The 12,126-nt window shown below is 32.7% G+C and overlaps 1 pseudogene; it reads left to right on the forward strand.

Annotated features, from left to right (window-relative positions):
* Positions 1-608: 608 nt before the first annotated feature.
* Positions 609-763, forward strand: LOC132016929 (U2 spliceosomal RNA; annotated as a pseudogene).
* The last annotated feature ends 11,363 nt before the right edge of the window (positions 764-12,126 follow it).

Raw genomic sequence — 12,126 nt, forward strand, 5'->3', positions numbered from 1 at the left:
AAACAAAAAAGACAAAATACATTTCAATATTAATAGTTCCTAAATTTGGTTATAAGCTTAGGATTTTGTTTGCCAAAGCCATATTTTTCCCTCACAAATTTCCAAATTTTAATGTGTAGATGATTTTAAGTTTAAAGAACTCTTCTCTGCAAGTTAATCAAGCACTTACCTGCCAGAAGATGAGCATTTTTTATGCAAAACTTTTTGCAGTGATGTGCTCCATGTTCAATTTTTTGACATAGGAAAATGCTTTCTTTAGAATCTTGAGTTCTTCCTGGACAAAATGTTGGAGGTATGGTAGAGTAAAAAAGAACGCATGACTTAATTAAAACAACCTTAGCTAAAATTTCAGCTCTTCCATTTTAAATATTTTGAGACTCACTGTCTACAATTCTATGGGGTATAAAAAGGAATACTATCGGGGCACCTGGGTGGCTCAGTGGGTTAAAGCCTCTGCCTTTGGCTCAGGTCATGATCCTAGGGTCCTGGGATGGAGCTGAGCAGAGAGCCTGCTTCCCCCTCCCTCTCTCTCTGCCTGCCTCTCTGCCTACTTGTGATCTCTGTCTGTCAAATAAATAAAATCTTTAAAAAAAAAAAAAAGGAATACTATCGCTTCTCAGCCTTTTGGCTAAGATCAAGTGTAGTGTAGTATCTGTTCTTATCAGTTAAAAGGAATACTGACTACATATCAGGCTCTTATGAGGTAGACACACATACATACACACACATGGAGTCAACATAAAAATTTTTCAATACAATTCCTGTTACAAAGAGAACATCTGATACATTCAATTCTCTTATTTCTTTATCTTGTCTCATTCTCTAAAAGTGTCTCAAGTAACATTTTCTTTCTGTGGTCTTACATCATCTCAAATTAGTTATGACAGAAAACTTTTAATATCTATTGCTTTTACTCTAGATCTTAGTCTTAGAAAAAAAAAACTATCATATTACCTTAATTTGCTTATCAAAACCATTTGCTTCCTAACATGAATGGGATATGATAGAGGGATGTCTGGGTGGCTCAGTCAGTTAAGCATCTGCCTTCGGCTCTGGTCATGATCCAAGGTCCTGGGATCTAGGTTCCTTGCTCAGTAGGAAGCCTGCTTCTCCCTCTGTCTGCCATTCCCCCTGCTTGTGCTCTTTCTGTCTCTCTCGCTCTCTGACAAATAAATAAATAACTGAATGAATGAATAAAATATTTTAAAAAAAGATATACTAGAAATTATGGCTATAAAATTTAATTCAAGGCATAGTACCTTTTAGAAATGAACCAAAAGCATAGAAAATAAGAAAGGAGAAAGGAGAATTAAATTAAATAGAAGGATATTGTAAAATATAATATACCACATACATTTTAAAAATTATAACAGAAAAATAGAATAAACACATGGACGGCTATATGTGTGCCGAATGCACGGAACAACCAATTAGGCCAATATAAGTTTTGTAGAGTGCAGTAATGTTTCACAGAGAAACTGACATTGGACAGGCATAGAGGAATAGTAAGATTAAAATGGATGGAAAGGAGACAGAAGGTCATTTCAGAAACAGCATAAAGTGAGGAGATAAGAATTTCAAAGCTACCTGAAATGATATATATATTTTTTCTATTTTGATGCATTTCCTATCATCTAAAGTGATTCCCCAAATTAATGTAATATGCCAAGTGAGCTGAAGCCTTAACGGATCAACACCCATGTCAGGTGAACTCCCAGGGATGGATAAAGTAGAGAATACTTAAGTGCTTTGACTTGTCTTAAGAAGCCCATTGATTTTGTTTTTTGTTTTTTAATTTTGTTTATATACTTGAGAGAGAGAGAAGAAGAGAGAGCACAAGTCAGGGAAGGGGCAAAGGGAGTGGGAGAAGTAGGCTCCCCTTGGAGCAGGAATCCACATGCAGGGCTCCATCCCAGCATCTGGGATCATGATGACCTGAGGCAGATGCCTAGCCAACTGAACCACCCAGGTGGCCCTTGATTTTGTTTTTTAAAGAGACATTAAAATTAAAATTAAATTAAATTAAATTTAAAAAATTAAGAAACTATTGCTAATCTAAAAAGACATTAAAATTAAATATAACTAGCAAAAAGATATTTTGTTTTTAGAAAACACGCAAATTCCCCCAATATTGTTACCATTTTACTATTAATCATCGTTAAATAGATACGCATAGATGTGGAAAACACCTTCCGCCAACAAAATTCTAAGGATAGGTTTCTATTCTTTTCATTAAAAGGTATCTTTTCGTTAAAAAGTACTGTAATTGATCAACAGCTCTATCCTTACTAGCCTAATTGGTCATTTAGGAAGAGAACATCAATCAGGTATGTGGAGTCAGGCACTCAGAGATGCCTTAGTGCTCCTTCTTCCCCTAGTCTGGATTCCGGCTGTCCCTTCCCCAGCCTATAGTTTTCTTTTCCCTTGTGCGTGGGTTTTCTTCACTGACATACTGGCAAAAATTGTTTTTGCTCTTACCCCCAAATTAAGGCTTTTGTCCCATAGAGAAAACCAATCTGTGTTTGGTTTGGGTATTAGAGTAAATCTTGTCTCTTCTATTTTCAGGAAGATTTTGTATATAATTAGTATAATTTTGTCTGTAAATGTTTAAGAGCATTCACCAAGGAAGTATCTAGGCCGGATGTTGTCTTCATAGTCACATTTGAAAATACAAATATAGTTTCCCTAAAAGTTGCATGGACTATTCAAGGTACTTATTTTTTCTTGACTGAGCTTTTCAGGAAATTTCGTAGTTCCTGGTTTGCAGGGACTCTGTCCATTTCATTCAAGTTGTTGAATTTATTTCCATAAATTTTTCATAATATCTTACTATTTTCTAAATATTCTACAGATATTTATTGATGTCACCTCTCACATTCCCTTTTGATATCTTTTTGACCCACAAATGATTTCAAAACTTTTACTTAGGTTTCAAATATTTGGAGATATTCTAGGTATGTCTCTTAAACATCTTTTGCTCTGTAAAAATAAAACAGTTCCCATATACACATACATTTTTTTCCAAGCCATTTATTTATTTAGGAAATTGGGCTAACCACTTTGAGTTAAACATGTTCCATAATCTGTATTTGATTTATTGCTCTCTCTTGATAATATTCAACACTTTGTTTTTCCTTTCCTTTATATTTCCTGGGATTAAATCCAGAAGTTTGCAGATTCAGACTCAAATTCTGGCAAGAATAACTTGTAGGTGGTTTGTATCTACATTTACTATTACTTCAGGGGCACATATGGCCTGGTTTTTCTAAGATATTTCAGTGTTTTCAGTTGTTGTTACCCAATTCATCCATTATTAAGTTCACTAGCAACATTTCTTGTGATTTTTATAGCATCTGGTAACAATTATTATCTAGATCCATTATTTAACCTGGCCCTGTAAAATGATCATTTTATAGTTCTTTTTGTTTCTTTATTAGTTCGATTTCTGTAAAGGAAATTAACCTTAACTAATATTTGGCTACCCTTAAGCAGTTTATATTATAAACTAGTATAATTTCTTTTTTTTATTTGTCAATTTGCAGAATAATGAGTTATTACATCAGTACCCTATAAAAGTAGAATAACTACATGATTTGGCCTGCAAAATTGAAACATTTGTGAGCGCAATGAGGTGATATTAAGAATTAATCTAGGGGCGCCTGGATGGCTCAGTGGCTCGAGGCCTCTGCCTTCGGCTCAGGTCATGATCCCAGGGTCCTGAGATGGAGTCCCGAATCGGGCTCTCTGCTCAGCAGGGAGCCTGCTTCCTCCTCTCCCTCTGCCTGTCTTTCTGCCTACTGTGATCTCTGTCAAATAAATACATAAAATCTTAAAAAAAAAAAGAATTAATCTAATGCAATGATTATTGAGAATATTCCAGACAAACCCAGCCAAAGGTGATCCGTGAGTATTTTTTTTTTAATTTTTTATTTTTTATAAACATGTATTTTTATCCCCAGGGTTACAGGTCTGTGAATCGCCAGGTTTACACACTTCACAGCACTCACCAAAGCACATACCGTCCCCAATGTCCATAATCCCACCCCCTTCTCCCAAACCCCCTCCCCACAGCAACCCTCAGTTTGTTTTGTGAGATTAAGAGTCACTTGTGGTTTGTCTCCCTCCCAATCCCATCTTGTTTCATTTATTCTTCTCCTACCCACTTAAGCCCCCATGTTGCATCACCACTTCCTCATATCAGGGAGATCATATGATAGTTGTCTTTCTCTGCTTGACTTAGTCTCTCATGGTCCTCCTCCCCTTCCAATTCCTCTCAACTCCCTTCTCCTCTCCATCTCCCTGACATGGGGATATTTTTTAATATTTTATTTTATAATTCATGTAAAACATTTAAAGTTTCGAATTCAAAACTATAAAACAAGATACTCTAAAAGTTGTAGCATATCACTTAGCTTGTTTCTATTGCTGCTATTCCCCCCAAATATAACATTACTAAAATCATAGTAATGCTGCAATATTGAAACTAGTATTATTATATTTAATGACATATCAACACATAAGAGCACACCCCTAATATGGAATGACAATCTTAAGTGTCTCTGATCTCATTCTAGTTTTAAGCAACCTTTTTCCTTGTCTCTGTTACATATTTATGTATGCTATGCTAGTTCCCATAAACTGGTCATTTTCAGGTATCTGCATTGGTAGGCCACTTTTAGGAAAATCTCTGTAGTTTTTCAGATACCAGTCCTTAACTTTAGATTATTTCATCACAGCTCTTTGTGCAATGACTGAGTTCACCAAGCAAAAAATTTTTTTTTAATTTTTGCTGTGTTCTATTCTGACCCTATTGCTGTGGTATGGATTTGTAGAAAGCAGAAACTACTAGATGTATGATTCTCCTTTGAGAATAGGTGAATGCTAGAGATGCTGAAAATGCCATTTTTAGAGCTGTCTCATGCAAAGGGTGATATGCTATAAAAATAATGTCTCCCAAGAAACCTTCATCCTAAAAAATTCTGCTGCATTATTCAAAGGGGCTACAAATGTCGGCAGTGAAACTCTGGAAGTGTGGGAAATGATCAGTCCCAAAGGTATAGCTTCCTTAGTAGTTGAACTTCACTTTGTAATATGATTTTTCCAGTTCATTTCAGATGGTGGGCAGAGAAAATAATATGATTCTGAAAGAGTTAATATTGTGTTCATTCAGATACTGAAGTAAAATCTAGAAAAGATAGTAAATTTCGGTTTAGGAAATACTATAGTAAAGAAAACTATTAAATTTTATTTAATTGATTAATATTCAAACTCATTTGACCACAGAATTTTTTACTCTTCTGTATCACATATTAATATGGAGAAGAATCAGGGTTCCAGAGAATACATACATCTTGTAAGGCTATGTTAAATGAAGTTCAACAGGTATATTTGTGATAAATCTTAGCAGGGTTTTCTAATTGCTACTGTGAATCAAGAATCCAAGAATCCTCAAGCTGGAGTACAGTCTATAGACCATATTCCAAACTCCTTTATGTAAGAATAAATTTTCTATATGATACAAACTCAAATAATTTGGGGGAGGGGTAATCATTCTTATTTTTCACAATTTGTTTCCCTCTTTCTTACTCAGAGAAGTTCATATAATTTCCACATCATGAAATGTAGAGAAATATTATTTTATTACTTATCTTACTTATTAATAATAATTATATTTATTGAGGTACATAGAATTCTTCATATTTCATAAATGTAAAGTTCAATGAATTTTAACAAACAAAGCCTACCCATGTAACCAGCATCTAGCTCAAGAAATAAAATATTATATCTACCTATTAAAGAAGGAAAAATACACACATTTCCTCAGAATTTCCAAGGCTGCCTCATTTTCTTTAAAGGAATAGTAAGCAGTGAGATCAGGAGAAAATTCTACAGAAATCCTGCTAAATTGTACTAGCTCAACTTACTGTAGGTTGCAGAAATTGAAGTAGAGGTTTTGCTAATCAGTGGTACTGAGAGCCACTCTGCAGATCCATGCTCCTTCCCAAAGCTTTAGACCTAAGAAACTGACCAGCAAAAATGTGGAGTAAATACTTTAAGTGAAATCCATTCAAAAATAAATAAATAAATAAATAAATAAATAAATAAATAAATAAAAAAGAAATCCATTCAAGCTGTCTTTCAGCAAATGTTCCATGTACTGTAGCTCTTTCCCTCTGTTCCCTGAGCTTTTGTATATTGATAGTGGGGTTGGAGATATAGTGAAAAAATACACATAGATTTGTTTGTAGAAATGTTAATTCATGGGAGAAAGAGCGAAAATGACAAGCAGTTACAAACAGTATTCACAGACCATGGTAGAAGTGGTAGATGGGACAATTTTCTTTGGAGCAGTATCTGCCTCATTTGTAACATGGCTCTTTATTAATTTGTTGTGCTATCTATAATTGTCTTTTCTGCCTGTTTTCATGGCCATTTAAATTTGATTTGGGAAAAGTGAATGAGAGTCTCCCAATTATCACTATTTTAATTGACACCACTTATAAAAGCTATAAAAATTGATAAATCTTATGTTCTCACCATTATGCTTATGTATCTAATTATGCATCTCTAAATCTCACATCAACACCATGAGTAGATACTATTAGTCCTATTTTATTAGTGAATAAAACCAATAGAGAGACAAGGCACCTTGCCCTAAATTGTACTAATACTGCACTGAGAAAACAAGTTTTAAATCTACATACATCGGCTCAAAAAATCAAGCAGACTTCAACATGCAGATTATAAAATCTTCTAGGTTCTATGTTCCTGAGAGCCACACTATGAGAAAGGGATTGTTTTCATTCCACAGAAATGCAGTAATAGAACCAGGGTTTGAACCCGGGTCAGCAGACTATGGGTACATGGCTCTTTCAACTAACCCAACAGTGTATTTACATATATATTTTTCTTTTTAAATTCAGCTTTATAAAACCTCTTTCTACTAAGAAGTTAAAAGACTTACTGTATCAAAGTAAAGGAAATATGCTTCTAACTTTCAATAGAAAATGAAAACTCATGGTTTGAAATGGGAATATGGCACTAGCATGATTTTACTTTTAAGGTACAGCCTAAGAAATGGTTTCTTGGATAAGGAGACAAAAGATGAAGGCTGGATTTGCATCATTCACCTTGTTTTTCTGTGATTGACAACATTAATATTTCTATGTTTCAGTTAAGGATGATGAAATTTTTTTCAGATTTTAATATGTATTGAAGTTAAGATACAATATAAGTACATAAAAATAAATACCTGAAAATCATTAAACATAAAATTACTTCCATTAGCATTATGTACCCAAAGGTAGATATATTTACAGAAATTTAAAACATCTTTTATGGGAATGCAAGCTGGTACAGCCACTCTGGAAAACAGCATGGAGATTCCTCAAAAAGCTGAAAATAGTGCTACCCTGTGACCCAGCAATCGCATTACTAGGTATTTACCTTAAAGATACAAATGTAGTGATCTGATCATGTACACCCAAATGTCCACAATCGCCAAACTATGGAAAGAACTTAGATGTCCATCAACAGATGAATGGATAGAGAAAAAGTGGTGTACATATATATATATGTACACACATATACATATATATATGTATATGTACACACACACACACACACACACACAGGAATACTATGCAGCCATCAAAAGAAATGAAGTCTTGCCATTTGTAATGACATGGATAGAACTAGAGGGTATGATGCTGAGTGAAATAAGTCAATCAGAGGAAGACAATTATCATATGATCTCTCTGATATGAGGAATTTGAGAGGCAGGGTGGGGGGTTGTGGGGGGTAGGGAAGGAAAAAATGAAACAAGTTGGGATCAGGAGGGAGACAAACCATAAGAGACTCTTAATCTCACAAAACAAACTGAGGCTTGCTGGGGAGTGCAGGGTAGCGATAGGGCAATTGGTTTATGGACATTGGGGAGGGTATGTGCTATGGTGAATGCTATGAAATGTATAAGCCTGATGATTCATAGACCTATACCCCTGGGCAAATAATACATTATATGTTAATAAAAACTAAAAAAATAAAAATAATTTAAAAAGCACCTTTTAGTGCAATGAAAGAGACACATTATAAATCATACTACTTTCGGTTTAACTGTTTTACCCTTAATTTTCTGACTTCTCTGGAGAATTAGTCTTATACTTTCTTAATTGATTTTAGAGTTAGTAAAGTTAGCATGCCACAAAAGGAGGAAAAAGCCAAAAATGTAATGTTAACTGATTTTGGACATTACAAAGTAATGTATAACTGAGATAGATATATCTATACCTATATAGATCTATCTACATATCTATATCTATGTAGATATAGATATATCTATCGATCTATAGATATAGATGTATCTATAAGTTATATACAAGAAAAAATGATTTTTCTGTAAGAAGATTATTCTGATAGTTATTAGTAGACACTTCTCTAAAAAGTTAAAATATGGCATAAATTAGTTTTGTTGACAGGACTGCTTTATGTTTTGTTTACCAACAAACTTGATATGGAATTTTCACAATTTTATCAGCCATATTCAGGTATATTTTCATATAAGAAACTGCACCCACCTAACATATATAATTCAACTAATTGTGATAGAAATATACATTGCAAAACCACTGTTTAAATCAGGATGCATATTTGCACCACTCGGGAAAGATTCTGTGAGCCCCTTTAGAGTCCATCCCTCCCTCTGCACTCTGCCCCAGGGAATCAGATGATTTTGGTTACCATAGGTCAGTTCACATTTTATAGGTATTTATAAGTAGAATCAAATTGCATGAATACTTTTGTAACAGGCTTATCTCAGCACAATGACTTACAGATTCATGCACACTATTGTATATGTCAGCAGCTCATTCACTTTTATTGTTGAACACTATTCAATTATAAAGATAAATCACATTTTACTTATCCATACATCCAATGATGGACTGTGGCGTTATTTGAAGTTTTGGTTATTTTGCATAAAACTGCTATGATTATTTCCATGTAAGTCCTTTGTGTGGCTATATATTATCAATTCTCTCAAGTAAGTAACTGGAGTAAAATAGCTGAGTTATTTGGTAAGTATATAATGTGTTTTTTTTGTGTTTTTTTTTTTAAAGAAACTGCCTGTTTTCCAATGTAATATTACAACTTTATATCCCCAGCAACAGTGCATGAGAGTTAAAATGGCTCCATATTCTCACAAAACACATGAATTTTCCAGCCTTTACTGTTAACTCTTCAAATTGACATGTTGTGGTAACTTTTTTGCTTTAATTATAATTTCTTTAAAATATAATTGTAATTTGTTTAATTGTAATTAAATAATGTAGTTGATGTATTTTCACATGTTTATTTGCCATGTATATATATTTTATGTGATGTGTGTGTTCGATTATTTTAAATAGTTTTTAATTAGATTAGATTTTAAAGTTGTATGGTTTTTATTTGTCTTCTGTTATTGGGTCTGTTCTTCTTATATGAAGAACATATAAGAATATGTTCTTCATATAAATCCTTTCTCAGACACATGTAATATATTTTCTCCCCATCTGCAGCTTGCCTTTTCATTTTTTAAATAGTATGTTTTGGGGAACAAAAAAAGAATTTTGTTGAAAGCCAAAAGATTATTTTTGTTTCTGTTTCTTAGTGTCTATCTAAATCCTTGCCTACCTCCAGTTAACACAAATAATCTACTGTTTTGTTTAGTAGTTATGGTTTTTATTTTTGTGTATAGGACTATGTTCCATATCAAGTTAACTTTGGGGTAAATATTGATGTTCCTTTTTATTCCATAGATATATCTAATTGTTCCAGCACTATTTGTTAAGGAAGTCTTTTCTTCTCAACAAATGGTCTTAAAACGTGATTATATGCAGTTTGGTCAATTTCTGTACTCCCCATTTTAATTGACCTATGTCTATTCCTTCAACTATATAACATTGTTTTGATTACTAGAGCTTTGTAGTGCATCTTTAAATCATGTAGTATAGCTCTTCCAAATTTGTTCTTTGAAAAAATTGTTTTGGCTATTCTAGGTCATTTGTATTTCCATATTAATTTTCAAATTAGCTTGTCATTTCCTTTAGGATTTGATTGGTACTGTCATGATTTACACACACACACACACACATTATATATATTAAAAACTTTAACAATAGTTAATATATTGTATCTTCCTATATATCTACACTTACTTAAGTCTTATTTAATTATTTATTTAATTAATTATCCAGTTTTATAGCAGTCAATGTAGAGTTCTTACACATATTTTATTAAAATATATTTAAAATATATATATTTAAAATATATATATTTAAAATATATTTAGGTAACAACTCAATGTGGTATTTTGATAATATGAATTTAAAAAATCATGTTTCAGTTATTGATGGCCAGTATATAAAATCCAATTGATTTGTATATCTTAATCTAGCATACTCCAACCTTCTCAATTTGTTTAATTCTATTTATTCTTTTGTATATTTCTTAGGATTTTCTATAGTAACAATTGTGCCATCAGCAAATAGATACAACTTTATTTCTATTTTCCTAGTCTATTGTCTTTTATTTCTTTTTCATGCTCTATTTCAATTGTTACATCCTCTACTACAATCTTAAAGTGGTGGAAGTAAGCATCTATGCCTTCTTTCTGATCTTATATGGAAAACATTAAATATTTTACTATGAAATTTGATATTAGTTGTAAGTTTTTATAGACACATTCTACCTTATTTTTTTATTTCTACTTTACTTTACTGAACAGTTTCATTGTGAATAGATGTTGAATTTTATCAAAAAATTTTTTTGCACCTATCGATATGATCTTGTGATTTTTGTGTTTTCTTTTATTAATGAAAGTATTTATCATCACAAAATAAACCTCTTTATCTCCAGTAGTTCCTTTTTTCTTGAGGAATAATTTTTTTTATTTTATTATATTTACTCAGAATTATATATCTTTTTCCATCTCTTTACTTTCAATTTACCTGTTTTTATATTGAAAATGAGTCTTTTTTAGATACCATATCCAAATTTGTTTGTGTTTGTTTATGTTTATTTTTTAATCTTTTCAGATGTTATGTGCCATATATATGGAGTGTTTTTCAATTAATATTTAATGTAATGCTAATATAGTTGGATTTTGTTCTGAAATTTCACTACTTGATTCCTTTTCATCTCTCTCATTTTTGTGTTGCTCTTTTTTCCTTTTTCTTTCATAAGTTATTCCGATTATTTGGGTAGTTTCCATATATTGGCTTTATACATATTATTTTGTATTTTGTAGTAGTTTTTCTTTTATTTTAATATTTTATTTATTTGACAGAGAGATCACAAGTAGGCACACAGGCAGAGAGAGAGAGGAGGAAGCAGGCTCCCTGCGGAGCAGAAAGCCTAATGTTGTAGTGATTTTTCTAAAGGTATATTATGCATCCTTAAAATTTTACATTTTTTTTATTTAATTTTTTATAAACATATAATATATTTTTATCCCCAGGGGTACAGTTCTGTGAATCGCCAGGTTTATACACTTCACAGCACTCACCATAGCACATACCCTCCCCAATGTCCATAACCCCCCCCTCCTAACCCCCCTCCCCCCAGCAACCCTCAGTTTGTTTTGTGAGATGAAGAGTCACTTATGGTTTGTCTCCCTCCCAATCCCATCTTGTTTCATTTATTCTTCTCCTACCCCCTTAACCGCCCATGTTGCATCTCCACTTCCTCATATCAGGGAGATTATATGATAGTTGTCTTTCTCTGATTGACTTATTTCGCTAAGCATGATACCCTCTAGTTCCATCCACGTCGTCCCAAATGGCAAGATTTCATTTCTTTTGATGGCTGCATAGTATTCCATTATATATATATATATATATATATATATATATATCACATCTTCCTTATCCATTCATCTGTTGATAGACATCTAGGTTCTTTCCATAGTTTGGCTATTGTAGACATTGCTGCTATAAACATTTGGGTGCACGTGCCCCTTTGGATCACTACGTTTGTATCTTTAGAACATTTTACATTCTAATTAGAGTTGATATTATACATGTTCATGTAAAGTGTAGAAACTTCATGATCATTTTGGCCCATTAACCTCCCTTGATTTCCCTTATGCTA

This window comes from Mustela nigripes, chromosome 4 (assembly GCF_022355385.1).
Source record: "Mustela nigripes isolate SB6536 chromosome 4, MUSNIG.SB6536, whole genome shotgun sequence".
NCBI lineage: Eukaryota > Metazoa > Chordata > Mammalia > Carnivora > Mustelidae > Mustela > Mustela nigripes.